This window comes from Bombina bombina, chromosome 6 (genome assembly GCF_027579735.1).
Source record: "Bombina bombina isolate aBomBom1 chromosome 6, aBomBom1.pri, whole genome shotgun sequence".
Taxonomy (NCBI): Eukaryota; Metazoa; Chordata; class Amphibia; order Anura; family Bombinatoridae; genus Bombina; species Bombina bombina.
Genome location: NC_069504.1, coordinates 480,636,239 through 480,663,937, shown reverse-complemented (window position 1 = coordinate 480,663,937; position 27,699 = coordinate 480,636,239). Strand labels below are relative to the sequence as shown.

General features: G+C 40.1%; 1 protein-coding gene across 2 annotated transcripts in view; it reads left to right on the top strand.

Annotated features, from left to right (window-relative positions):
• The window catches only part of TLN2 (talin 2), a 637,355-nt gene that overhangs the window by 300,945 nt on the left and 308,711 nt on the right, over positions 1-27,699 (top strand). The window lies entirely within an intron of this gene.

The following is a 27,699-nucleotide window of genomic DNA, read 5'->3' as shown; positions in this document are numbered from 1 at the left end:
TTATCGTGTAGGACCTAATCAAGGAGGGGACATGATTTTCTGGTTGGGTGAACGGCCGTACAGAGATGGAAGAGTGATAGGTAGCTAAGTCTGTGTTAGTGAGCTGCTTCTGTATAAGGTCGGGGGTTGTGGTTCTAGTTAACTTATATATATACTCTGGTCTTACTTCCTCTAGTAGCCATATTGTAACTTGTGTCACCTATAATCGGGTGTAAGTATATTGTCATTTAGGGGTAAGTCGAGTGTAGGCTAGCAGGGTGTAAGGGTCAGGAGGAAAGCCAGAAGATGTAGTGCGGAGTCAGCTGGTCAGATCTCTGTCAGCGTATCCTGTTGTTAAGTAGACAGAGCAAACATTTCAAAGCAATATGAGGAACATACTTAGGGAAATAACATAACTAGGGTGAGACATTACAGTTTATCCTTCATTCAATCAACAATAAACATAGGGGTAATCATGTCTGATTAGATTGGGCACTATCAATGTATATATTGTGTATATTGAATGTTCTATGGTTAGATCGTTAACAGGTTAACCTAGTAATTTAATATTAACACACTCAATCCTAAAGGCATTTAAAAGTACAAAATTATACATTTTGTGAACTATGTTTGCAAATTGAGAAACTTTATTAAAAGTATAATGAGCATGAGTCATGTGTAAATCATATATGTATGAATCTACGTTATACAAATTATTTTAATATACTCTAGTTGGGGGAAAAACAGAATTCTCTCACATTTTTCCATTAGAAAGTAAGACAGCTGTTCTTTGCATGTATTGTCTCTGTGAACAGGTAGTCTTCCCCTGATGTGAAAACTTACTAATGTCATATGTACAGAGGAAAACAGGGTGATAGACAAAACAGATTGTGGTAAAATGACTAATTGAGCTAAAGAGACCAACACAGAGTTATATACACACGTACTTTGGCACACACAGGCAATGAGACAGATGGTGTTGGGGTTAGTGACACACACACACAAAACAGAAAGACACATGGATAAACAGTTTAAGTGAGCCAAAAGAGGCAATGGAAGAGTCTCACACACTTGGAGTTAGGTGGAGACCTACAATAAAGATTCAGAGAGATTGATATTATTCAGTATATAAAATAGCTTTTGTTTAAAAATATTGTGCAGATTTTTCCCAGCGTTTTATATGCATAATTCTTTTAATCTGAGTGACATCTGCTAGCCAGCTGCAGTAATGTTGGTTAATGTAGAAATGGTAGCACTGTCTGTCTCTCTCTCTCTCTCTCTCTCTCTCTGGGAATTTATTTGTCTCAACTCTATTTCTCAAGGATCTCGGGCAACCTCTCCACAAAGGGCCGTCTGGTATCCAGTATGGCTCCAAGATTGGAGTACGCAATCATATAGTACAGTTAAACACAATGCTAGTACTACATGAAAAGTACATGATAAAAGTAAATATATATATATTCTTTATTGTAGAGTTGACCACAGGACACGTCAATGTATTCCAGCTTCACCAATTTATTAAAATACTTAAAAAAAAAATAAAAAAAAAAAAAAATGTGCTCAATGCATTTTAGGATATGCCACCTTTATCTACATCAAGTAAAATTACTCAATTACAAAGGCGAGGAGAGAGATTGAGAAAACGAATACTTTTTTGTTTTGTTTGTTTAAGTGGTCTGATGAGAAGTGAGAATTCTGAGATACATCTGAATAAAAGGAGACCTTTTTTGTCTAATCTGCAAAAACGTATGGCACATAAATTAAACCATTATTTTTCAGTTGAAGGCAAAGTATAACTGAAATGCAAAGTGTGCTTTCATAGTTATTTTAAAAACATGCAACAGAACAGCTGCATATTATAGACTGAATACCATCTTGTTTTTTTGTGTGTGGATAGTCATAAACAACTGGAGTGTTGGTGATGGCATAAGTCGTCCTTTATACATAGTTACATTTATGAATATAAATATATATATTTATATATATATATTTGATCAAATTGAGCACTAACAGTAAACCTAATCCTGCAGCCCCCTATTAAGCCAATCAAATACAAAAGTACAGACACCGTCCCTTTAAAAACAAATCAGTGTATACATCACACTCATATTGAGATAAATCGAATTAATATATATTAGGGCAATAGAAAACAAACACATTCAACTGAGCCTATATCGGGGATCTCTGAATAAATATTACCGGTATAAATGTTGCAACTTAAAATATATTATATCCATGTAACGTGGCACAACGTAATCAGCAATCTGTTAAAGTTCACAGGGCTAAGTAAGCCTCTCTTCTTAGTGACAGGGAATTCACAGTATAAATAACTGCAGCTTGTAAACAGACCAACGGTCCTCCTAGAGACAAGCTCACCGGACCACCATATCTTCCGCAGGGACTGACTTGGTATATGTTGATATTCTTACCCCTTATGCCAGGACCGGCTTTTTCCAAAACACATTGACTCCATGTGTCCGCCTCCAATTCGTGATGTCACTGACTTGGTGTTGCTGCTGCTTTTTTCCAAGACTGGTGTCCCATATTCAGGAAAAACATGATGCAAATTCATGCTGTATGAATATTGGTACAAATACAGTTCAAGTAGAAAGTATCCCTTCAATCAGAGGAAAGGAATGGGCTCAGTGAACAGAAAATGTACACACTATTTCTCCAACATAGGTGTGTCCGGTCCACGGCGTCATCCTTACTTGTGGGATATTCTCTTCCCCAACAGGAAATGGCAAAGAGTCCCAGCAAAGCTGGTCACATGATCCCTCCTAGGCTCCGCCTACCCCAGTCATTCTCTTTGCCGTTGCACAGGCAACATCTCCACGGAGATGGTTAAGAGTTTTTTGGTGTTTAAATGTAGTTTTTATTCTTCAATCAAGTGTTTGTTATTTTAAAATAGTGCTGGTATGTACTATTTACTCTGAAACAGAAAAGAGATGAAGATTTCTGTTTGTAAGAGGAAGATGATTTTAGCAGACGTTACTAAAATCGATTGCTGTTTCCACACAGGACTGTTGAGATGAAGTAACTTCAGTTGGGGGAAACAGTTGGCAGACTTTTCTGCTTGAGGTATGACTGGCCCTATTTCTAACAAGACTATGTAATGCTGGAAGGCTGTCATTTCCCCTTATGGGGACCGGTAAGCCATTTTCTTAGATTAAGTAAAAGAATAAAGGGCTTCATAAGGGCTTAAAAAACTGGTAGACATTTTTCTGGGCTAAAACGATTACTTTGCTAAGCATATTTTGCAGATTCTAACTCTTAATAGTTATTATAATCTTGGGGATTGTTTAGAAAAACGGCAGGCACTGTATTGGACACCTTTTTCAGATGGGGGCTTTTTCTAGTTATAGACAGAGCCTCATTTTCGCGCCACTAATGCGCAGTTGTTTTTGGAGAGCAAGGCATGCAGATGCATGTGTGAGGAGCTAAGAAACACTGAAAAAGCTTATAGAAGGTGTCATTTGGTATCGTATTCCCCTCTGGGCTTGGTTGGGTCTCAGCAAAGCAGATAGCTGGGACTGTATAGGGGTCAGACATTCCATCCGGGGGAGTGGGAACTCCATCCGGAAATCTTTGCCCAAATAACTCAATTATGGGGCATTCCAGACATGGATCTGATGGCGTCTCGTCAGAACTTCAAGGTTCCTTGCTACGGGTCCAGATCCAGGGATCCCAAGGCGACTCTAGTGGATGCACTAGTAGCGCCTTGGACCTTCAACCTAGCTTATGTGTTCCCACCATTTCCTCTCATTCCCAGGCTGGTAGCCAGGATCAATCAGGAGAGGGCTTCGGTAATCTTGATAGCTCCTGCGTGGCCACGCAGGACTTGGTATGCAGACCTGGTGAATATGTCATCGGCTCCAACATGGAAGCTACCTTTGAGACAGGACCTTCTTGTTCAAGGTCCATTCGAACATCCGAATCTGGCTTCCCTCCAACTGACGGCTTGGAGATTGAACGCTTAATTTTATCAAAGCGTGGGTTTTCAGATTCTGTAATAGATACTCTGATTCAGGCTAGAAAGCCTGTAACTAGAAAAATTTACCATAAAATATGGAAGAGATATATCTATTGGTGTGAATCTAAAGGATTCCCTTGGAACAAGATAAAAATTCCTAAGATTCTTTCCTTTCTACAAGAAGGTTTGGAGAAAGGATTATCTGCAAGTTCTCTGAAGGGACAGATCTCTGCTTTATCTGTTTTACTTCACAAAAGACTGGCAGCTGTGCCAGATGTTCAAGCATTTGTTCAGGCTCTGGTTAGGATCAAGCCTGTTTACAGACCTTTGACTCCTCCCTGGAGTCTAAATTTAGTTCTTTCAGTTCTTCAAGGGGTTCCGTTTGAACCCTTACATTCCGTAGATATTAAGTTATTATCTTGGAAAGTTTTGTTTTTGGTTGCAATTTCTTCTGCTAGAAGAGTTTCAGAGTTATCTGCTCTGCAGTGTTCTCCTCCTTATCTGGTGTTCCACGCAGATAAGGTGGTTTTGCGTACTAAGCCTGGTTTTCTTCCTAAAGTTGTTTCTAACAAAAATATTAACCAGGAGATAGTTGTTCCTTCTTTGTGTCCGAATCCAGTTTCAAAGAAGGAACGTTTGTTACACAATTTGGACGTAGTCCGTGCTCTAAAGTTCTATTTAGAGGCTACTAAAGATTTCAGACAAACATCTTCCTTGTTTGTTGTTTATTCTGGTAAAAGGAGAGGTCAAAAAGCGACTTCTACCTCTCTTTCCTTTTGGCTTAAAAGCATTATCCGATTGGCTTATGAGACTGCCGGACGGCAGCCTCCTGAAAGAATCACAGCTCACTCTACTAGGGCTGTGGCTTCCACATGGGCCTTCAAGAACGAGGCTTCTGTTGATCAGATATGTAAGGCAGCGACTTGGTCTTCACTGCACACTTTTGCCAAATTTTACAAATTTGATACTTTTGCTTCTTCGGAGGCTATTTTTGGGAGAAAGGTTTTGCAAACTGTGGTGCCTTCCGTTTAGGTGACCTGATTTGCTCCCTCCCTTTATCCATGTCCTAAAGCTTTGGTATTGGTTCCCACAAGTAAGGATGACGCCGTGGACCGGACACACCTATGTTGGAGAAAACAGAATTTATGCTTACCTGATAAATTACTTTCTCCAACGGTGTGTCCGGTCCACGGCCCGCCCTGGTTTTTTTAATCAGGTCTGATGAATTATTTTTTCTAACTACAGTCACCACTGTATCATATGATTTCTCCTATGTATATTTCCTCCTGTCCGTCGGTCGAATGACTGGGGTAGGCGGAGCCTAGGAGGGATCATGTGACCAGCTTTGCTGGGACTCTTTGCCATTTCCTGTTGGGGAAGAGAATATCCCACAAGTAAGGATGACGCCGTGGACCGGACACACCGTTGGAGAAAGTAATTTATCAGGTAAGCATAAATTCTGTTTTTGTTGCTCATAGTGTGTCTATCCATCATCCGGAGTGAAAGTGGCGTGAAACGGAGGAGCAGAGCTGTGTTCCCGATGCCTGGATCCTCAGCGGTGCTTCTCAACGGCGGCGATCCTCGGTGGCGGCAGTGCTCGACGGCATGAAGGCTTCACTTCATCCGATGTCAGTCGTCTACTGAAGATTGAAAGCAAGGCACTGCAATCAATTTGGGGTACCTTACATTTCTATTGGCTGAAATTTTGAAATCAACCAATAGGATTAGAGCTACTGAAATCCTTTTGGCTGTTCAAATCAGCCAATAAGATTTCAGTAGCTCTCATCCTATTGGCTGATTTCAAAATTTCAGCCAATAGGAATGCAAGATAACCCAATAAATATGGGGTACCTTGCATTCAATCTTCAGTGTGCGACGGACTATCGCATGAAGAGGAGCCTCCATGCCGCCGATGACCGGCGCTGTTGACGTTGAGGACTCTCGCTAAGGATCCAGGCATCGGGAACACAGCTCCGGATTAAGATAGAAGAAGATGGATCCGCCTGGAAGAAGACCTTCAGGAACAGCGAGTACCTATTTGGGGCTTAGGTTTAGGCTTTTTTATCTTAATTTTTGGGGTGTTTTTTTTAGATTAGGTTTTTTTGGGGCTTGAAAAAATAGCTGATTACACTTTTTAAGGGCAATGCCCATACAAATGCCCCCATAGGGGCAATGAGTAGTTTAGTTTTTTAGTGTTAGGTTTTTATATTTTGGGGGTTTGGTGGGTGGGGTTTTTTACTGTTAGGGGGGACTTAGTATTTTTTAGAGGTAAAAGAGCTGTTTAACTTAGGGCAACACCCTACAAAAAGCCCTTTTAAGGCCTACTGGTAGTTTAGATTAGGGGGTGTTTTTATTTTGAGGTTTTTTTTTATTTTCATAGGGATTAGGTATGTATATTTTTTTTGATCATTTTGTTTATTTTTTTCTGTAATGTTAGACTTTTTTATTTTTTGTAATTAAATGTTAGTTTTTGTTTTTTAAGTGTAATTTAGTAGTAATTGGGGTTAAGTAGTGGGTGTTAGGTTAGGGGACTTAGTAATTAAATTAGTTATTTGCGTTGTGGGGGGGTTGGCAGTATAGGGGTTAATATATATGGGTTATTGCGATGTGGGGGTTTAGGGGTTAATAGGTTAATAAGGTGTATTGCGATCTGGGGGGTTGTCAGTTAAGGGGTTATTTTAATTATGTTATTTGCAGATTAGTGGTTAATTACTTTGTTATACTTTGTGTGGGGGCGGTTGCATGTTTTTTAGTTATTTTGTGCGGACGGTTGCATGTTTTTGTTGTTGTTGTTTTTTTAAGACTTCGGGTCTGCCTACGCTGCATCCAGGTGGATTCTTTCACCACCCTGAAATTTTAGGAATCCACCTAGATGCAGTGGATTTTTTTGGCTGCGTGCACAGCCAACATTCTTTTGGCTGCTTTGTGCAGCCAACATTCCTTCGAGGATGCGTGTGCGCAACTGGCGACACCGATGGATGCGTTACAAACGCGATTATAGTATAGATATATGTGTGTGTGTCTATACACACACACACTTTTAAACAAGCTTGACATCATTTGCTTTTGATATTGTTACTAGAAAGATTAAAGATGATAATGTTTTTCTCATACCACATGGATTTAATAGACTCCCCTTTGCTTCACAACAAGAATTCCTGGCGTTTGGTGACTCTTAATAATTACACAACGGTTTTGTGGTCTTGTAATAAATGAAAGGGCTATGATATCTTTTTTTTTTTCTGCAATGTTTTAAAAGCATTGCAGGAAAGTGTCACGAATACCAAATCCAGAGGGGCTGAAATAGCTCCTAAAGGTTAACTTTGCACCCCTATTGGTGCTTCTAGTCCCCCAAAGGAAGCTTTTTTTTTTAGCACCCTTTATTCAAAGTATTGTAGAAAAAAAAATATTTATTTTCCTTTTTACATAAAAGCCCAGTGTGAAAATAAAATGCTTTAATAGGCCGCAACTGTTTTTTTTTATTAAAGTGACCAAACTCACCCCCCCACTTGCCTTATATGGAGGTGCTAATTTGGAATTAATGCATTTTTTTTTGTCCCGTCTGCTGTAAGGCCTGTTAGGGAACAATATCGATTAGCTTTTTACAGTGATCAATACCTGTGATTGGGGTGTCTGCAGCATGCACATTTATTTTTTTACAGAAATTGGAAAATTCACTATTTTTAGGGTTGAATTACAGGAAATGGGAACAAAATAAATAATAAAACTATACCAAAAAGGGTTTTTACTGCTCATACTAAAACATTTTATATTACAAACCTCATGTTTTCATGTCCTTTTAAAGTTTTCAGCATGATCTCCTTGAGTATGTGTTACATATTTCACACTAACTATACTAATGTGTTTTATGCTCAAAGGACAGTTCTAATTTTTAACTTTATTAAAAAAATTGTAGCGCAGAATATAATTTGATAACTGTTTACACATTTTTTTTTTAATTTATGACAATATTATCTTCATTTGTTATGGGAGAAGTTAGAAATTACACATCACCCTTGTGATCTACTTGTCAACAAGTAAGAGACTTTCTGTCTGATCCTAATCAACGTTTTTGGTACACCTGGCTTTATCCATTAATTATTGCTATAGAATAGCCCATTTGTAACCTCTTTTAACATAAAGTGATTTCATCTGTTCAGTCTTGTCCTTAGAAATATCATAATCTGGTTTAATATAAATAACTTATTTATTTGAAAGATGAGCACTGTGCATAGTTGAATTTATTTTTGGAGAGTTTACAAAATAATTCAGTCTGTAATATTGTCCTTATAAAAAGATTCAGGGAATGAGCACTGTTATCCAATTAGAACATTATCACTTGTCTGTAGTATTTCCAGCAGTTCTGTTTGATTATCTTTTAAGGTACCTATTTGAGGCCATCACTGATTGGGATGTTATTTGTTTAAAATAACAATTCAAGTAATAAAGGTTAAAAAATAATTCTCAAACATACTTTCAATCAAGTCCAAGATAAATATTTGGTAACCATGTATAAAAGACTATTGGTTAACATTTGGCTTGCACCGTTTTTTATTTTGGGCTACATTACGAGTGGCGCGTAGCTGTTGCACGCAAGCAATTAAGGGGTTTATCGCGGCTCTTTGAGCGCATTGGGAGTAACGCTTGGATTACAAGTTGAAAGTAAACGTATTTGCTTGAGCGCAATTGAATTTAAAGTAATAGTAAACTCTCCCATTTTTAAAATTAGATCCGGAATTGTAGTTATATTTTATGGAGTTTAATTAATCAGCTGTAATGAAGATGTCCAACCAGTGCTCTCCCCTTATGTCACTTTTATTGTAGCTAGAGCACTAATTGGTCAACAATTTAAACTGCCTTACCTTTTTTGGATTACAAATCTGTTTATGGGTGATCACCTGTATCTGTTGAAGCATGCTGGAATTAAATGAGCCTGAGCAGTTTTATATGGAATAGAACAAGATCCTATTAGGCTACATTTTTGCTGGACACAAACATCTGAACATGTGTCTCTAGGGGGGTGGACCCTCCGTGAGCTTGATACTGCAATCACCTGGGACCGGATGAGGAGTTATGTCTTAATGGCTGGAGGAACGGTAAAGGCTGCAATATACCAAGCTGGGAAGGTAAGACACTAATGTCAGCCTTATATGCAGGTGGGACCTTATGTGCGGTTTTGACTATAGTGATCATATATATGTTTCTAAGATAGGGATATGTTCAACAGAAATGCTGTGACTCATAAATGCATTTATATTTATAGTGGAAAGTTAATTTCTCTTGTTAAGTGTGTTCAGTCCACGGGTCATCCATTACTTATATGATATATTCTCCTTCCCAACAGGAAGTTGCAAGAGGATCACCCAAGCAGAGCTGCTATATAGCTCCTCCCCTCACATGTCATATCCAGTCATTCTCTTGCAACCCTCAACAAAGAAGGAGGTCGCGAGAGGAGCTGGAGTTTTTACTTAACTATTAACTATTCTTCAATCAAAAGTTTGTTATTTTAAATGGCACCGGAGTGTGCTATTTTTCTATCTCAGGCAGTATTTGGAAGAAGAAACTGCCTGCGTTTTTTATCTATGATCTTAGCAGGCGTAACTAAGATCCACTAGCTGTTCTTGACATTCTGAGGAGTGGGGTAACTTCAGACTGGGAATAGCATGCGGGGTCCTCCGCAAATGAGGTATGTGCGGTACTTTATTTTCTGGGAATGGAATTGACTAAGAAAATACTGCTGTTACCGTATGATGTAAGTACAGCCTTAAATGCAGTAGTAGCAACTGGTATCAGGCTGATAAATGTATGCGCAGTCGAGTTATATTCTAGGGACTAGAATTTGACTGAGAAAATACTGTTAACACTGAAATAATACTTAAACCTTCTCTGCAGTGGTAGCGACTGGTAGCAGGCTTAGTGATAGCTTTGCAAGACATTGAAAAATGTTGTTTTTTAATAAAACGTTTACTGGCATGTCATTCGTTTTTTGTGAGGTACTTTGGTGATAAATCGCTTTGGGCATGATTTTTTCCACATGGCTAACATATTTTTCTGCATGGAAACCGTTATATCAGGGCTCTTACTGTTGTGATTGGAGTGGGAGGGCCCTTGTTTTAGCGCCTTGTTGCGCAGTTAAAATTATTGCACAGTCTTTCTGCTTCTTCCTCCTTGATCCAGGACGTCTCTAGAGAGCTCAGGGGTCTGCAAATTTCATTTGTGAGGGAGGTAATCAGTCACAGCAGATCTGTGACAGTGTGCTGACTGTGATTAAAAGCGTTAAATCTTAATTGATATCTGTTTTATCCGTTTTGGGTATCGAGGGGTTAATCATCCTTTTGCTAATGGGTGCAATCCTCTGCTAATTGTACACTTCTTGTTAATAATTGTTTAATTATATCTGTACTTTTGAAGCGCTGCAGCGTTTTTTATATTGCTTGTAAAACTTATTGAAAGTGATTTCCAAGCTTGTTAGTTTCATTGCTAAGTCTGTTTTAAACATGTCTGATTCAGAGGAAACTGTTTGTTCATCATGTTCAAAAGCCAATGTGGAGCCCAATAGTACGATGTGTACCAATTGTATTGATATTGCTTTGAATAAAAGTCAATCTATACCGATAAAGAAGCTATCACCAGACAACGAGGGGGAAGTTATGCCGCCTAACTCTCCTCACGTGTCAGTACCTGCGTCTCCCGCTCGGGAGATGCGTAGGATTGAGACACCTAGTACATCTAGGCCCTTACAAATCACTTTACATGATATGGCTAATGTTATGAAAGAAGTATTATATAATATGCCCGAATTAAGGGGCAAACGCGATAGCTCTGGGTTAAGGACAGAGCGCGCTGATGACACGAGGGCCATGTCTGATACTGCGTCACAACTTGCAGAACATGAGGACGGTGAGCTTCATTCTGTCGGTGACGGTTCTGATTCGGGGAGACCGGATTCAGAAATTTCAAATTTTAAATTTAAGCTTGAGAACCTCCGTGTGTTACTAGGGGAGGTATTAGCGGCTCTGAATGATTGCGACACGGTGGCAATTCCAGAGAAATTGTGTAGGTTGGATAGATACTATGCGGTAACGGTGTGTACTGATGTTTTTCCTATACCAAAAAGACTTACAGAAATTATCAGTAAGGAGTGGGATAGACCCGGTGTGCCTTTTTCCCCTCCCCTGATATTTAGAAAAATGTTCCCTATAGACGCCACCACACGAGACTTATGGCAGACGGTCCCTAAGGTGGAGGGAGCAGTTTCTACGTTAGCCAAGCGTACCACTATCCCGGTGGAGGATAGCTGTGCTTTCTCAGATCCAATGTATAAAAAATTAGAGGGTTATCTTAAGAAAATGTTTGTTCAACAGGGTTTTATATTGCAGCCTCTTGCATGCATTGCACCTGTCACGGCTGCAGCTGCATTCTGGTTTGAGTCTCTGGAAGAGGCGATTCGCACAGAGCCGTTGGATGAGGCCTTGAGCAAAGTTAGAACCCTTAAGCAAGCTAATGCGTTTGTTTCAGATGCCATAGTACATCTAACCAAACTTACGGCTAAAAATTCCGGATTCGCCATACAGGCGCGCAGAGCGCTCTGGCTTAAATCCTGGTCAGCGGATGTAACTTCCAAGTCTAAACTACTTAACATTCCTTTCAAAGGGCAGACCTTATTCGGGCCCGGCTTGAAGGAAATTATTGCTGACATTACGGGAGGTAAGGGCCACGCCCTTCCTCAGGACAGGGCCAAACCAAAGGCCAAACAGTCTAATTTTCGTGCCTCTCGTAACTTCAAGGCAGGAGCAGCATCGACTTCCTCCGCTCCAAAACAGGAAGGAACTACTGCTCGTTACAGACAGGGTTGGAAAGGCAACCAGTCATGGAACAAGGGCAAGCAGGCCAGAAAGCCTACTCCCGCCCCTAAGACAGCATGAAGTCAGGTCCCCCTATCCAGAGATGGATTTAGTGGGGGGCAGACTTTCTCTCTTTGCCCAGGCTTGGGCAAGAGATGTGCAGGATCCCTGGACGTTAAAGATTATATCTCAGGCATACCTTCTGGATTTCAAATCCTCTCCTCCACAAGGGAGGTTCCATCTTTCGAGGTTATCGACAAACCTAGTAAAGAGAGAGGCATTTCTACAATGTGTACAAGACCTCTTAATCATGGGGGTGATCCACTCAGTTCCGCGATCGGAACAGGGACAAGGATTTTACTCAAATCTATATTTTGGTTCCCAAAAAAGAGGGAACCTTCAGACCAATCTTGGACTTAAAGATCTTAAACAAATTCCTAAGGGTACCATTGTTCAAGATGGAAACCATTCGAACCATCCTACCCATGATCCAAGAGGGTCAATATATGACCACGGTGGACTTAAAGGATGCTTACCTTCATATACCGATTCACAAAGATCATTATCGGTACCTGAGGTTTGCCTTTCTAGACAGGCATTACCAGTTTGTGGCTCTTCCCTTCGGGTTAGCCACGGCCCCGAGAATTTTTACGAAGGTTCTGGGCTCACTTCTGGCGGTACTAAGACCACGAGGCATAGCGGTGGCTCCGTACCTAGACGACATTCTGATACAAGCGTCAAGTTTTCAGAATGCAAAGTCTCATACAGAGATAGTTCTAGCATTTCTGAGGTCGCATGGGTGGAAATTGAACGTGGAAAAGAGTTCTCTGTTACCACTCACACGGGTTCCTTTTCTAGGGACTCTTATAGATTCTGTAGAGATGAAGATTTACCTGACGGAGTCCAGGTTATCAAAGATTGTCAATGCTTGCCGTGTCCTTCATTCCATTCCAAGCCCATCGGTAGCTCAGTGCATGGAGGTAATCGGCTTAATGGTAGCGGCAATGGACATAGTGCCATTTGCGCGCCTGCATCTCAGACCGCTGCAACTATGCATGCTCAGTCAATGGAACGGGGATTACTCAGATCTGTCCCCTTTGCTAAATCTGGACCAGGAGACCAGAGATTCGCTTTTCTGGTGGTTGTCACCGGTTCATCTGTCCAAAGGAATGACCTTTCGCAGGCCAGATTGGACGATTGTAACAACGGATGCCAGCCTTCTAGGCTGGGGAGCAGTCTGGAATTCCCTGAATGCTCAGGGATCGTGGACTCAGGAGGAGAAACTCCTCCCAATAAACATTCTAGAATTAAGAGCAATATTCAATGCTCTTCTGGCTTGGCCTCAGTTAGCAAAGCTGAGGTTCATCAGATTTCAGTCGGACAATATCACGACTGTGGCTTACATCAATCATCAAGGGGGAACCAGGAGTTCCCTAGCGATGTTGTAAGTCTCGAAGATAATTCGCTGGGCAGAGTCTCACTCTTGCCACCTGTCAGCGATTCACATCCCAGGCGTAGAGAACTGGGAGGCGGATTTCCTAAGTCGCCAGACTTTTCATCCGGGAGAGTGGGAACTTCACCCGGAGGTATTTGCTCAACTGATTCGTCGTTGGGGCAAACCGGATCTGGATCTCATGGCATCTCGCCAGAACGCGAAGCTTCCTTGTTACGGATCCAGGTCCAGGGACCCGGGAGCGGTGCTGGTAGATGCATTAGCAGCCCCTTGGGTTTTCAACATAGCTTATGTGTTTCCACCATTTCCGTTGCTACCTCGGCTGATTGCCAGGATCAAACAGGAGAGGGCATCGGTAATTCTGATAGCGCCTGCGTGGCCACGCAGGACCTGGTATGCAGACCTAGTGGACATGTCGTCCTGTCCACCATGGTCTCTTCCTCTGAGGCAGGACCTTCTAATTCAGGGTCCTTTCAACCATCCAAACCTAATTTCTCTGAGGCTGACTGCCTGGAAATTGAACGCTTGATTCTATCAAAGCGTGGGTTTTCGGATTCGGTTATTGATACAGGCTCGGAAACCTGTGACAAGAAAAATTTACCATAAGATATGGCGTAAATATTTATATTGGTGCGAATCCAAGAGTTACTCATGGAGTAAGGTTAGGATTCCTAGGATATTAGCTTTTCTACAAGAGGGTTTAGAAAAGGGTTTATCCGCTAGTTCGCTAAAAGGACAGATTTCAGCTCTGTCTATTCTTTTACACAAACGTCTGGCGGAGCATCCAGACGTCCAGGCCTTTTGTCAGGCTTTGGCTAGAATTAATCCTGTGTTTAAAGCTGTTGCTCCTCCGTGGAGCTTAAACTTGGTTCTTAAAGTTCTTCAGGGTGTTCCGTTTGAACCCCTTCATTCCATTGATATTAAGCTTTTATCTTGGAAAGTTTTGTTTTTGATGGCTATTTCCTCGGCTCGAAGAGTATCTGAGTTATCTGCCTTACATTGTGATTCTCCTTATCTGATCTTTCATTCAGATAAGGTAGTTCTGCGTACTAAACCTGGGTTTTTACCTAAGGTTGTTTCTAACAGGAATATCAATCAAGAGATTGTTGTTCCATCATTATGTCCTAATCCTTCTTCAAAGAAGGAACGTCTTTTGCATAATCTAGACGTGGTCCGTGCTCTGAAGTTCTACTTACAGGCAACTAAAGATTTTAGACAAACTTCTTCTCTGTTTGTCGTTTACTCTGGACAGAGGAGAGGTCAAAAGGCTTCGGCTACCTCTCTCTCTTTTTGGCTTCGTAGCATAATACGTTTAGCCTATGAGACTGCTGGACAGCAGCCTCCTGAAAGAATTACAGCTCATTCCACTAGGCTGCAACTTGGTCTTCACTTCATACCTTTTCAAAATTTTCAAAATTTGACACTTTTGCTTCTTCGGAGGCTGTTTTTGGGAGAAAGGTTCTACAGGCAGTGGTTCCTTCTGTTTAAAGTTCCTGCCTTGACCCTCCCATCATCCGTGTACTTTAGCTTTGGTATTGGTATCCCATAAGTAATGGATGACCCGTGGACTGAACACACTTAACAAGAGAAAACATAATTTATGCTTACCTGATAAATTTATTTCTCTTGTAGTGTGTTCAGTCCACGGCCCGCCCTGTCTTTTTTTAAGGCAGGTTCTAAATTTTAAATTATAACTCCAGTCACCACTGCACCTTATAGTTTCTCCTTTCTCGTCTTGTTTCGGTCGAATGACTGGATATGACATGTGAGGGGAGGTGCTATATAGCAGCTCTGCTTGGGTGATCCTCTTGCAACTTCCTGTTGGGAAGGAGAATATATCCCATAAGTAATGGATGACCCGTGGACTGAACACACTACAAGAGAAATAAATTTATCAGGTAAGCATAAATTATGTTTTTTAGCATAACATCCCCTTGAGAATTTGCAATAGAAAGGATCTAGCACAGTGTGTCTCTGGAGTGGGAATATGCAACATTATGCTACTTAAAGGTTCTAATATAGCGTCTCCCTGAGGTGGGACTCTGCAACATAACGCTACATTAAGGTTTTAAATTTATGACTTTACTTGGCCTTGAGATATCATAATGATAAACAAATATATGCATCATTATATATAGTGTGCTTGCTATATTTTTGTTATATATGGTGGTACCACCCATATTTGGACATAGTTTTTATTTATGCAGACATTATTTGCTGTATTGGAGGTATGCTCTGAAAAAAAAAAGTTGTTTTGATGGTATAATTTCTGAAAAGAGTGCTGAATTCCCTTACTTAGTGAAGAAGGGTTTTTATCCTATTTTTTTATGTACCTTTCTAAGGGTCTGCACCAATTTTCCTTACTGGATTTAGGATTTTCTCTTTTTTGGATTATGTAAGCAGGTATATATTTTACCGGAAACCCCCCCATTTATAAATAGAACATATTATTCTATGTTAAAAACGTTGGAATGTGACATTTTCTTCATAAATGGAGAGAGTCCACAGCTGCATTTATTACTTTTGGGAATTCAGAACCTGGCCACCAGGAGGAGGCAAAGACACCCCAGCCAAAGGCTTAAATACCCCTCCCACTTCCCTCATCCCCCAGTCATTCTTTGCCTTTCGTCTCAGGAGGTTGGCAGAGAAGTGTCAGAAGTTTTCGATAGCCTCTTATGGAGGGTAGTACTCTTTGGCATGGGACTGAAGTTTTAAGTAGTCCTGTCAGCCTTTCAGTGAAAGCATGGATAAAAGTTAGAGTCTGGAGATGCAGGGAGAGTCATTCTGCAAAAGCATCCTGACTCATATTAACAGCTCCACAAGCAATCGGCGTTGACGATTTTCGCTGCCTGCTTTCTTCTCGAATCCATGGCAGAAGCGATGCCACCATCTTTCACACTTGAAGGGCCGTATTCCTGTTTTACGGCATAGATTCCGGTTAGATCGTTTCATTTTACTTTCTTCATGAAATGTACTGTATTACAGATGTTTTCCCGAGGGGCTACCACCTCGCGGGACTAACTTATAACAGGGTCTCAGTGAGGCTCCTTTTTTGTATCTTAGAATCAAGGGTTAATATCTCCTGAGGGGGGGTTTTGAACAGGGTGGTTTTTAAACATGTTTGTTATATGATTTAACCTGGTTAAGTGTAGTGTTATTTCGGCTCATGGCTTGTGGAACATAACGGATTTTGGAAAGTGACGCGACCTTGCAGTTGGGCGCTCTTTTCTTTTTTTACTATACAGTTCACCAGGTGATCGGGCGTGGTCACATTTTTGGGCTCCTTTTCCGCATTCCTGACCATGTGGAAATGGAGAAATTCTGGTCTGCTGGTGTCTTGTTCATAGGAGGTGGTAAGTGGCCCAGCCATTGTGGGCGTCAGGTGCCGTTTAGATTTTTTAGTCCACTCTTTTGTATTCAATATCCTAATTGTGGAGACGGATGTCTCTGTTTCAGATTCTACTCCTTGCGCAAAATGCTTATTGACACAGATTATACAAACCTATCAGTTATGTTCTGAATGCTGTATTAGAGTGCTCAATTCCTCGGGTTCGGGGAATCAAGGGGCCGCTGAGCCATCCGCCTCTGGGGAATCTGTCCTCCAAGTGGCGAGTTCCCTTCCATCATCTCTTACTACGCATGCAGGTAACCCAGACTTTGCTTATCCTTCTCGGGAAGGTGGCTTGTTCCCTCCGGGGGTTTCGGCACAATGTCGCATGTCCAAAATTTTGGTGCTGGCGAATCTTTAACTTCCAGAAAGTTGCTTCAGATATTGTTCGTGTTCCGTTATCCGGGGCACCTCAGGCATGGGATGGCCAGTTCAGCTCTCTGGGGGAACGACTGTCCCTGAGGCTTCAGGGGTCAACCTTCGGGGCCGGAGTTGTCTTTTGCTCTGGCGGGGGTATGCTGTGCTTTTCGGTATAGACTGGCGCTCCTTTGTTTTCTAATGAGGCATGCTTTGGAGTCATTGGAAGATCTGATCCTTAATCGATCTAAGAATCCTCAGTCTCCTAATTCGAATAGCTTTCAGAATTAGATAAGGGGATGAAGTATTCCTCTTATAGGCTTATTGGTTGAGTATCCTTTTCCAGTTCTGAGCTTGGTAGAGCAGGGTTCCTGTTGGGCAATTCCTGCTGGTACGTCTGTTCTTATGGGCGATTACCTATGGGTTCCTTTCCTTATTCACTCCAGTTCGAAGGATTGTTTATTGATTACAGCTCATGTTTGTTTTATTTCCTTCGGGAATTTTATTTTCTGGAATAGATACTCTCAACCTTTTTATCGCACTGTACTTTTACGGTAGATTGTTCTAGAGGACGTGTTTGGTCCTTTGTTTATCTGCCGTTTATTCTCCCTCTGGGAAAATATGAGGCCTTGGACCCTTGGTTGCAGGCTAGTCCTGCTTGGGTTCAGTTCCTTCTGTCCCTATTTCAGACTTGTGGCATCTGTTCTGCCTGGCTGCTCCGGTTAAGGCGCCGAGTGCTTCACATTATTATTATTCTTGTTTTTAATTTACAAGTTCTACTGAGCATTCTGGAAGGATTTAAGGGTTTGTGTGGCGTGGAGGATTGGTTCAGTCCTCATTAGCCATTTTAGCTGGGATGCGGTGGAGTTCTGCTGCGACACACTCAGTTTTTTCTAATGTTTGTCGGGACTTAAAGTGTTCCTTCCCGCGTGGGTGAAGGTTTGGAGGATTTAGGGCCTCCTTGCTGCCAGTTGCTGGCGGTCTTGCCTTTTTAGGGGCTTTTTGGTCTCTCCTTAGGGACTTACAGACTTTCTCTGTTATCCTTTGCAGTTTAGCCGCCTTCTGGGACGGCCTGTGGCCTTTTCCTGTTTTTGGGAGTTAGTTTTTCCCTATCGGGATGATGAGCTCTGTTGTCTCCTTCTCCAAGCTTTGCTTAGGTTTTTTTTACCGGGGTTGGGATGCTTTGCGTTCTTTTTCCTTAGGTGGGTTCTTCTGGTTACGTACTCAGTGGTGTTTATGGAGATGTTTAGGGGCACACTGGCGTGGCCTTGTGGTTGCTGTAGCCTTGTCTACTTTCTCTTCAGATGACTTGGTCCTTGATGTTTTCCCTTGGTCTTGGATGTCTTGGTATTGTTCTGCACGCCGTTTGGGCTCCAGAGTCTTGTAGCAACTCTGTTGTGCTCTAGCTCCTTTTGGAGTGCTAGACACCGGCTAGGGGTGTTCTCTTCCTTGGAGTTGGGAATTTTCGAGTGACTCTTGTTTTCCATTTTTCCGGGTTAATCCGGTCATTCCCCGGTGAGTTCTGTTTTCAGACGGGGTACTTGTGTTCCCTGACGTGTGGTTGGTTCAGCACCTTCTGGGCTCAGGCCTATAGTTTTTCTCTTTGATCTTTCTGGATGTCCGGAACCTTATGATCCTGTGGTTGGTTCAGGGCGTTCCAGTTTTTCCAGGGAACATTGGATATGACTTATGGTCTAGTTAGTTGAGCTGCTTGCAGCTTGGCCAGGATCTGGGTGTTTTTTTTGTTTTTGTTTTATATGCCCCTTTTGGTCTGTCCTGTCCTTTTGAATGATGTAGGCTCTTCTTCATTGGGAGTACTTCTGTGTTTTTGAGGTCAGGATGATTTTTCATTCAGCTTTTGTTTTCTTCAGACTATGATTTCCTGTTTGGGGCTTGTGCACTGTTGTTTTCTGTGCTCTCCCCCTTGGGGGGTAGTTTTGTTCACCTTTAGCAGGTGGCATTCCTCTCTCGGGAGGTTGGCTGTCCTGTCTTGTGGGCAGGTGATGGAATGAGTATTTTACCCTATAGTGGGTTGTTTTGTTCCATCGGTGGAAATTAAGTCTCCGTGTTGAGACTGTCATAGTATTGTGCTGGGTCTTATGGTGATCTTCTGCATTTCTCCATTCATCTCTATGAGGTTCTCTTGGGAGTTCCTAATTGAGGGACTCTATTGGGGTGGCTAGGTCTGTCCCATTTTGTCTATTTTCTGGGCCGGATATTGGGTCCTTTTTGTTCCCCTGCTGTGAGACCTTTCTGTTGCTGGGCTGGGCTGGTGCTGGGAATGGGATCTATGGTTAGTCCTCGGGTCTTGAGGTACACTGAGCCTCTTTGAGGTTTCGGTGCTTCTCCATGTTCAAGTTACACGAGTAGCTTTGATGGCTTGTGGATAGCCTGTGATGTGTCCACCGCTTAGTGGATGTTTCGCAGTTTGAAGGTGGGGTTTATGCTCTGATCTGGTATATTGGTTAGAGCAACAGCTTAGGTCTGTTGACCCTATTGCTGAGTAGTGTATTTTTATAAAATCTACTTAAGCTACTCTTTACTCTGCAAGTATTTTTGTTTTCAACTCATCCTGGTATGACTATTGCGTGTGCTTGATGCAGGTGTTTTCTATCTGGGTTGCAGCACATATTTTGGCTTCTGAATATCTTGATATTCTGAGTTCCTTGTGACTTGAGGACTTCGTCTTCAGTTGTTATTTAGGGTGCATTCGCACTGTAATAGTTTTCTTCTCTGTTTTTGGATCCCGACAGTCTTGTGGTTTCTGTACTCTTTGGAGTCTGGGCATTGCCTCCCCTTGTTCTCAGGACTGTTTTTTGATTTCTGTGAGCTTGAATTGGTCTGGAGGTTTTCCTTATTTTATTTGGAACTTGTTGTACCCTATTTAGGGTCTTCCGGGTATCCTTGTCTGGTTTCTCTGTATTCTCTTCCTTTTAGGAGGTTTACAGTAGTTTATCCTTTCTCTCTTAAGGGGTGTGTTGTGGGGCACCGTATGCTGGGCGATGGTATCTCCCGGAGGCGCGTTGGCTCTGTCGAGTCTATTTTCTGTGGTCTCTAGCAAGGCTTTTGAACTTCTGTGGGTCAGTGTCCTTTGCAAGGTTTTCTTGGCTTTGGAAGAAGCAGGTTTTTTAATGGGTAGGGGTTTCAGGCCTGGTGCCCTCAGAATGGGCCGCCTTTTGTACCCTCCCGTTTTAGCATTCAGTGTCCTCTATAGCTTGGGTATTTTTTTCCCAAAAGTAATGAATGCAGCTGTGGGCTTTTTCCATTTATGAAGAAAAACATAAATTATGCTTACCTGATAATTTTATTTTCTTCAGATGGAAAGAGTCCACATCTCCCCACCGGTATTTATTCTGTGGGGCGTCTTTTTTTTTTTGTTCTTCTGGCACCTTTTCACCCTGATATTTCTTCTACTGTTCTTCGGCAGAATGAATGGAATATGAGGGAAGTGGGAGGGGTATTTAATCCTTTGGCTGGGGTGTCTTTGCCTCCTCCTGGTGGCCAGGTTCTAAATTCCCAAAAGTAATGAATGCAGCTGTGGACTCATTCCATCTGAAGAATAGAAAATTATCAGGTAAGCCTAATTTATGTTTTTAGTATTTCATGTAAGTTTAGAGCACTTGGGTAAACGTGATTGGGTTTGCGTGTGAGTAAGGAGGTTAGTCCTGTCCCCCCACTTTTCGTGCTGTATTGAAATATATTGGGGAACACACTAACGCTGTCTTGATATTGATAGTTCAGCTTTTTGCGCGCATTGGGTTAGCACTCAAGCGAAAATGTTTTACTTTTAATATGCATGCTACCCAAGGCACAACAAGCTTGCTTCTAGCAGTTAATGTGTGTGCGCTAAATTGCATACCACTTGTATTTTAGCTCTTTATGTGAAGGTATCAGTTGTTTCAAAGAAATAAAACTGGACATCATTTTGCACTATGTAAGATACAACCATACAGCGGTACCTAGTGTGACTATTGTAAGATACAACCATACAGCGGTAGCTAGTGTGACTGATACCAACACTCACTGTTGTTACTTCCTTTATTGCAATGGATTGATGCAGGCTCATAAAATCTCCAATTTTTGTTTATTGTGCAACATAAACCAGTGCTTATATGTCAGCATAATTAATTTACTAGTCAGTAAGTCCTATAACAGTTAACAGCTCATCACAGTTCCAAACAGTGTAAGCATTGAATAAGATCTCTGAAGAACAGCAAGCGAGGCTATGCTCAATATTCATTAATAGAGAATGTACAGCAATCCTAGCATTTTTTAGTTACAAGCTCTCCATTCTCAATTTAAAAAAAAAAATATAATCTAAATGAGATCATTTTAGCTAATGAGCATTAGTAGGAAGTACACAATATTAGTGTACACTGTCCCTTTTAAAGGTTTTCAACATTAGATGCTACCATATAAAATTTTTCATAATCACTTTTTGTAACAAATGTATTACTCCACTCAACTAATCAACATAACTTTAGGCAGTTCCAGAGAAGGAACCACATACTCTATGTGAAGTCCATATATAAATGGATAGGATGGCTTATTGACTAAAAAATACTAATCTTGTGACTGCTAATATACTTGTTTCAAAGAACATCACATTCTCATTATGAGTTACTCGGTGGAATGAAGTGAAGAAAAAAAGAGTGTTAGTCAATAGTCTGTTTATTAGTATTTTGCTGAAATCTCAGTCCCCTGGACTTTTCAGCCCAATACCTTTAATATCCTTTAGGCTGTGTGGCTCATGTCTGCTCCCTGGGTATAACCCATTCTTAGTGTTTGTCTCTCAATAAATATTCAGTGGACCTGAACAAGAAGAGTAAAGAGGACTATAGAGCAGTGCCGGGCAACCGCACTGTCTAGCAGCCAGAAAGAAATGTAGCAAATGAGGCATCAAAATCAATGTCAGCACTTAGAGTTCCATTAAAGTTGCTTTTAGCACCAAAAACTGCATACATACCCTTAGGCTGCTGGTCCCTCACCTAATTAAAATATATAGTAGTACCAATTAGTAAAATAATTAAGTGTTACAAATATCTCTTGATTGGGTTTCCGTATTGAGCAACTTTGGGATCTTTCTTTGAGTCACACAATCACCCTGGAATATATATAATTGAGTGGAGCATTAAAATGTAAATATTATGCTTGTTTTGTGTGAGAGAGAGAGAGACCGACCAGATGCACAAGAAATAGTAATTTGATACTAGTGGCATGAAAATAGCATTGATGGCTGACAATAATATTAAAATTAGTTGGATATCATCAAACAAAGCTAGGCTATTGAAATACTGTCATTGCACTATTGTTACTGTTAAATGTTCAAATAAAAACTACTGAACCAAACAATTCCTTGTGCCCTCAGGGCCAAAAAGAACAGTAAACATCTAAAAAAGCACAGAACACTGGTTCACTCTGGGTTCATTCCTTTCTCTGTATCCATAAGGGAAGAATGGCAAATTAAACTCTAAAGGGGGGGGGGTTAAAAAATTGGGTCATTTATGTTTGTACTAATTTTAATTACTGAAGGCGTTTGCCTGTGTTAATTTTACTTGAGTGATGATGCTAACAAGATAATATGCTCTTCAATGACATCATTCTTGTAAACTGTTATTCTAGTCTATACACTTAGCGCTAAATCTATTATACTTTAATGAATAGTTGTCATAGAAACTTGGGAATTGGAGAAAATTCTCTGTATTTCTATATTCTTCAAGGTGAGTGTTGCTTTCAACATGTGTAAATTGTTTGTTCACTGAAGGTGAATATTTTCATCAATAGTTATATACATTACGGCATGATGTTGGATTTTTTTTTTAAATTTAAAATATATAATGTGAAGAATTAAAAAAAAATAATCAGACAAGTGCTCTGGACTGGTTGGGATCCTGCAGTCTCTCCAGTGCCCATATATGGGCAATGCATAGGAGGTTGCATTCTGAGGGCAATGGAAAGCTCCAGAGGCAGCCGTGCTGTCATTTTCCAGATGTTAAAGTCATGGGCATGTAAAGAAAGGAGCATAAGCGTTTTCTCTGTTTTTTTTTTTTTACTTTGGTCAAGCTAAAAGATTACCTAAGGAAGTTTTTTTTCTTGAATGTTTTTTTTTTTTGTTTCTAAAAACTTTATTAAAAGTTATGTCTTGCAAAATTTTATATTTGAGAAGAATATACAAAATAAAGCAATTCAAACAAGCTAAGATTAGCTTTTACTTGTACAAAGAAGTAAGAAGGTAAGAAATACTTGGATTCTTTTATCAATTTCCATACTCCTATGAAGAGATTTTTATTATGAATTTTAGATGTTAAAAGTCCACTCTTCATGCTTTTCAATGAAAAGGTGATCCATCTTCATACGCTATAAGATCCATAATGTTTTAGGTGTTGTTGCCCCATAATAAAGGTTAATGGTATTGAAAGTGGTAATTTAGTAACAAAGAAGAAAACAATTAAAAAAGGGGAAGAAAGTGTAAGGGAATTAAAGAATAGGAGGAAGAAAAGAAGGGAAGGGGGTAAAGAAAGATGAGAGGGGCGGAGTAACCCATTCAATAAGTCTTTCTGTAGGGGAGTCTATATTGGCTCTATACGGCATGATAATGTTGGGTGTGTCAGATGGGTGTCTGTAGGTCATATTAGTTTAGTGTCTTGTGATGGACTGCTCCCAGAAGAATTTTTCTAGGAAATAGGAATGCTTCTAACGTTTTATATAACCATATTCCTCTAGAGATAATAATAATATATATTATGTGATATGTTCTCTGAGCTCTATTTGCCATCTAAAAGTATTAAGTGGTAAGTCTGTTTCAATGTCGGATCTTTTTTTTTTTAAATATATATACTTTTTATTGAGGTACAAAATATTTTCAACAAATAAAAAGAGAAAGGATACATATTACATAATAGCAACAAAACAAAAAAGGACAACATTCGACATATATATGTATCTTTCATATTACAAAGTACCTTATACAATTGGCAGTACTTACATCGGGAAAAAGAAAAGAAAAAAGATAACCATCATTCAATGGCACAATATCTCCAAGAAGGTACACAATGCTTAGTAATACAGTAAAAAACAATAAGATTACGTGTACATATGTATCTTTTACATAATGAAATATCTTATACAAATTAACAATTGCATATATCACAAAAAAGAAAGAAGAACAACAATCATTATTTTATAATATAACATATCATACATTTAGAAATGACCTCACTCAATATTATTACTCTAAATTATGGTGGCAAGAGAAAAAAAAAAAGCAAGCCTCTTCCCCTCCGTAAAATTATCCGGTTAAAGTTTTATAATGTTGGGGTATTCCCCCCTTTCTATAGCCCCAATGAAGTATTCAGATCTTTAAAATGGGTAAATTATTTGCACCTGAACTTCTTGAGGATTAAGAGGTAATCAGTTGCCCCCACTTGCTAAAAAACTGTTTAATTTTTTTGTTTCAGACTCAATTGATGTCATATTCAGGACCGTCTTTAACACAGGGCAAAAGGGGCAGCTGCCCAGGGCCCAGTTTCTGTTGAGGGGCCCAAGAGTCCTAAAAAAAACAAAAAAAAAACCCATTTTTTTTTAATGGTTCATACCAGACTGTTGATGTGACATGGGGAACACACACATTCAATCCTAATACTGTCACAGTCAAAAGTACTCTGTTTATATATATATATATATATATTTTATTTTTTATTTTTTTTTAAACTGTGCCAGACCGTGCCGGTGTCATGTGACATGCCAAGCTATTGCCAAGTGCTGTTTTAGATGTGCACTGTGCAGCACTGAATGCAAAGCCTTAACTTGGTATCCAGCCATTCCCACTGCATCAGAAAAGGTCCTACTGGGGTTACCACTGTTACCAGGTCACTGCTCTGGTGGTGGGGATTGTTTCTGGGTAGGGCTGACTGTAGGCGCATGCAGCAGATAGCTGGAGCGGCAAGGACGTGAGGATTTGAGCATCTGTGCAGCTGCATACACTGCTCTCTTCAGTCTTGAGGCTGTGTGACTCCTCCCACACTGTATCCATGCAGCCTTGGACAGACAGCATCCTGTCTGCTGGTCCCCTTAGCCCTACTCTTTCTGCTGTGGCCCTAAGATCAACTAACCAAAGTTTGTTAGGGGAACAGTGCTTTGTAGAAAGGTGTCAGTGGGAAGAATAAGTGAGTGCACACACGCCACTCCCCATGCAGCATTGTCTAGTGCAGGGTGAGAGGGAACTTGTTCCTAGCAAAGAAGTGACATGTGCTGCTGTGGCTGATGTATAGTGTCATGCTGATACTTCACAGATTAATGTAAGTTTTATTTTTATAGTTTTTGTTTTCTCTCTGTCTCAGATTTTACAGATTCCCATAGTAGTTCTGCTGTTCCAGTCAGTAAACTTATTTTTGTCTGCACCTCCATGCTTCCTCCTCAGTCTTTACCTTGCTTTGCTCCTGTTGGCTGCCCTAAATCTCTTTAACCAGCTAACCTCACACTAGAATCACATTCAAAAGAATATTATATGAATCCACAGTGGAGGAATTTATATATTTATTTACTTATTAGTACTGCTTAGGTCCAGTTTCACATATTGCAATGTATTTAAATTTTTTAAAAATGATTAGCCCAGCAGTGGATGATCCACTGCTGGGCTAATAATTAAAAAAAAAAAAGATTTAGTTGTTTTTTGGGATGTTGGGGTGGAGAGAGAAATTGCATGGGGGGGCCCAAGAAAATTTTTGCCCAGGGTCCAGTCAATATTAAAGACGGCCCTGGTCATATTGTTCAGTTATTAATTGAGTGCGTATGAGTTGATTAAATTCTGTAATTCAAGGGCTTTTTTTTTAGATTTCCAATGTCTTAAGATCATATTTTTACCAGTTAAAATTACCATATTTAAGAACTTGTTATTCATCAACATATTGGAGCTAGCTAGCTACCAGAAAAAAACCAACATCTTTATCCTGCAAATTAAACCAAGATTTACTCACTTTATTGTACCAGAATTCCCCCCCCCCCCCAGAATTGCTGAACCTTAGGGCCAAAAATAGTGATATATATCTGTTGCAGGAAAATTGCTCTTACAACATGATGAAGGCACATGTTTGCCCCAGTTAGATTCCATATATGGTGTAACATAAATTCTATTTATTAATTTCATATGAGATTCTCTCCAAGATGATGAAATAGTTGCTTGATCTACTAGTAAAAAACGTTTTTGGATAATCTCTATTGGATCCCACTATTATTGTGTACCACTTATTAGAAATCCTCTGCATATTATCCTGGCCTTGGGTGTCCATAAGAATCTTGTATATGGTAGAGAGATTCCTTACCCATTTTATAAAAATTAATTATAGGCTCTAGAGATCCCCAAGTCCAGTCATCAGGATACTTTCTGAATAATTCTAGAAAATAATGACGGATCTGTAAGTACGCCAAAAAATCTTTCTGAGATCTTTGAAGGACTTGCATCTTAGTCCATCTGTTTCCTTAAGTTGATACATTTAAGCAAGCCCTTTCTCACCCAAATTTTTTAATAGTTTGGATTTTAGAGCCTATATAAATTCTGGGTTCCCAATAATTGGCAGATACTTAGAACAGGAAACATTGATTTGTTAAATTTTGCATCTGTTATGCCATGCATGAATAATGTTCTTTATACTAGCTAAACATTTTACCTCTACAGGTAATTTACTTATAGTATAATGTAGTAATGCTTTAAGGGAATAAGGTTTAACTAATGTCTGATCTTAATAGCTTTCCAGCTAATGAGATTGAATGTCGCACAGGTTTCCCTTAAAGACCTAGAGATTCAAAATGGGTGGGTTTACGTAACAGATGTTTATTTTGAAGTATGTAAAAAAATTATGGAGTTGGTAATATTTCCACCACAATGCATATTGATTCCCTACAGCATTTTTAGTTTTATCTCTGGGCATCAATTTGCCGTTTTCCAATAGCTTAATTAGCGGAATAGTGTATCTTTTCCGGCCAATCTACTATCTAATCCCCCCACAAGTTCCTAGTTAAGAAGGATTAGGAAGAGCGGGGATGAAGACATCTGTATTCCTTTATATGTTTGAAGGATACGATTCCACGAGAGAAATAAGTTGCTCTTCATAGTGGAGGTCTGCTATCATTTGGTACGCAACATAGGGCTCCAACTTGTGGAGTTTTTAGGATGTGGGAATCAATTGCTACCAAGCTTTTCATGAGCTAAAGCCATGCCAGTCAAGGATTCGTTGGAGAGTTACGCCATAAAAAAACTTGATATTGGAGACTCCCAAACCTCCCTCTCTAGAGCTACAGTACCATGAGTGTCTGTTGATTCTGGGCTTTTTCTGTGTCCCAAATGAATGTTAGAAGTGTATTTGCAATTGCTTTAAGAAATAATTAGTGAGAGAAATAAGTAGAGCCTGGAGTATGTAGATGATTTTTGATAGAGTGGTCATCTTAATAGATTGTATTTTGCCCCAGCATTATAGTTGTTTCATATTCCATAAATTGTAAATCTTATTAGACATGTGTTCCGCTGAAAAGTTCGTTTTGTTTTCAATTAGTTAAAAAATATTTTCGTTTCGGCAAATTAGTTAAGTTTAAAAAAAATTAGTTTTGGCAAATTAGTTACGTTCCATTAAATCGGTTTCGGATTTGTTTGTTTTTTCAGATCCATTCTTTTTTCATATGCATTATTCTATTCTGAACTAAGTTATAGAAT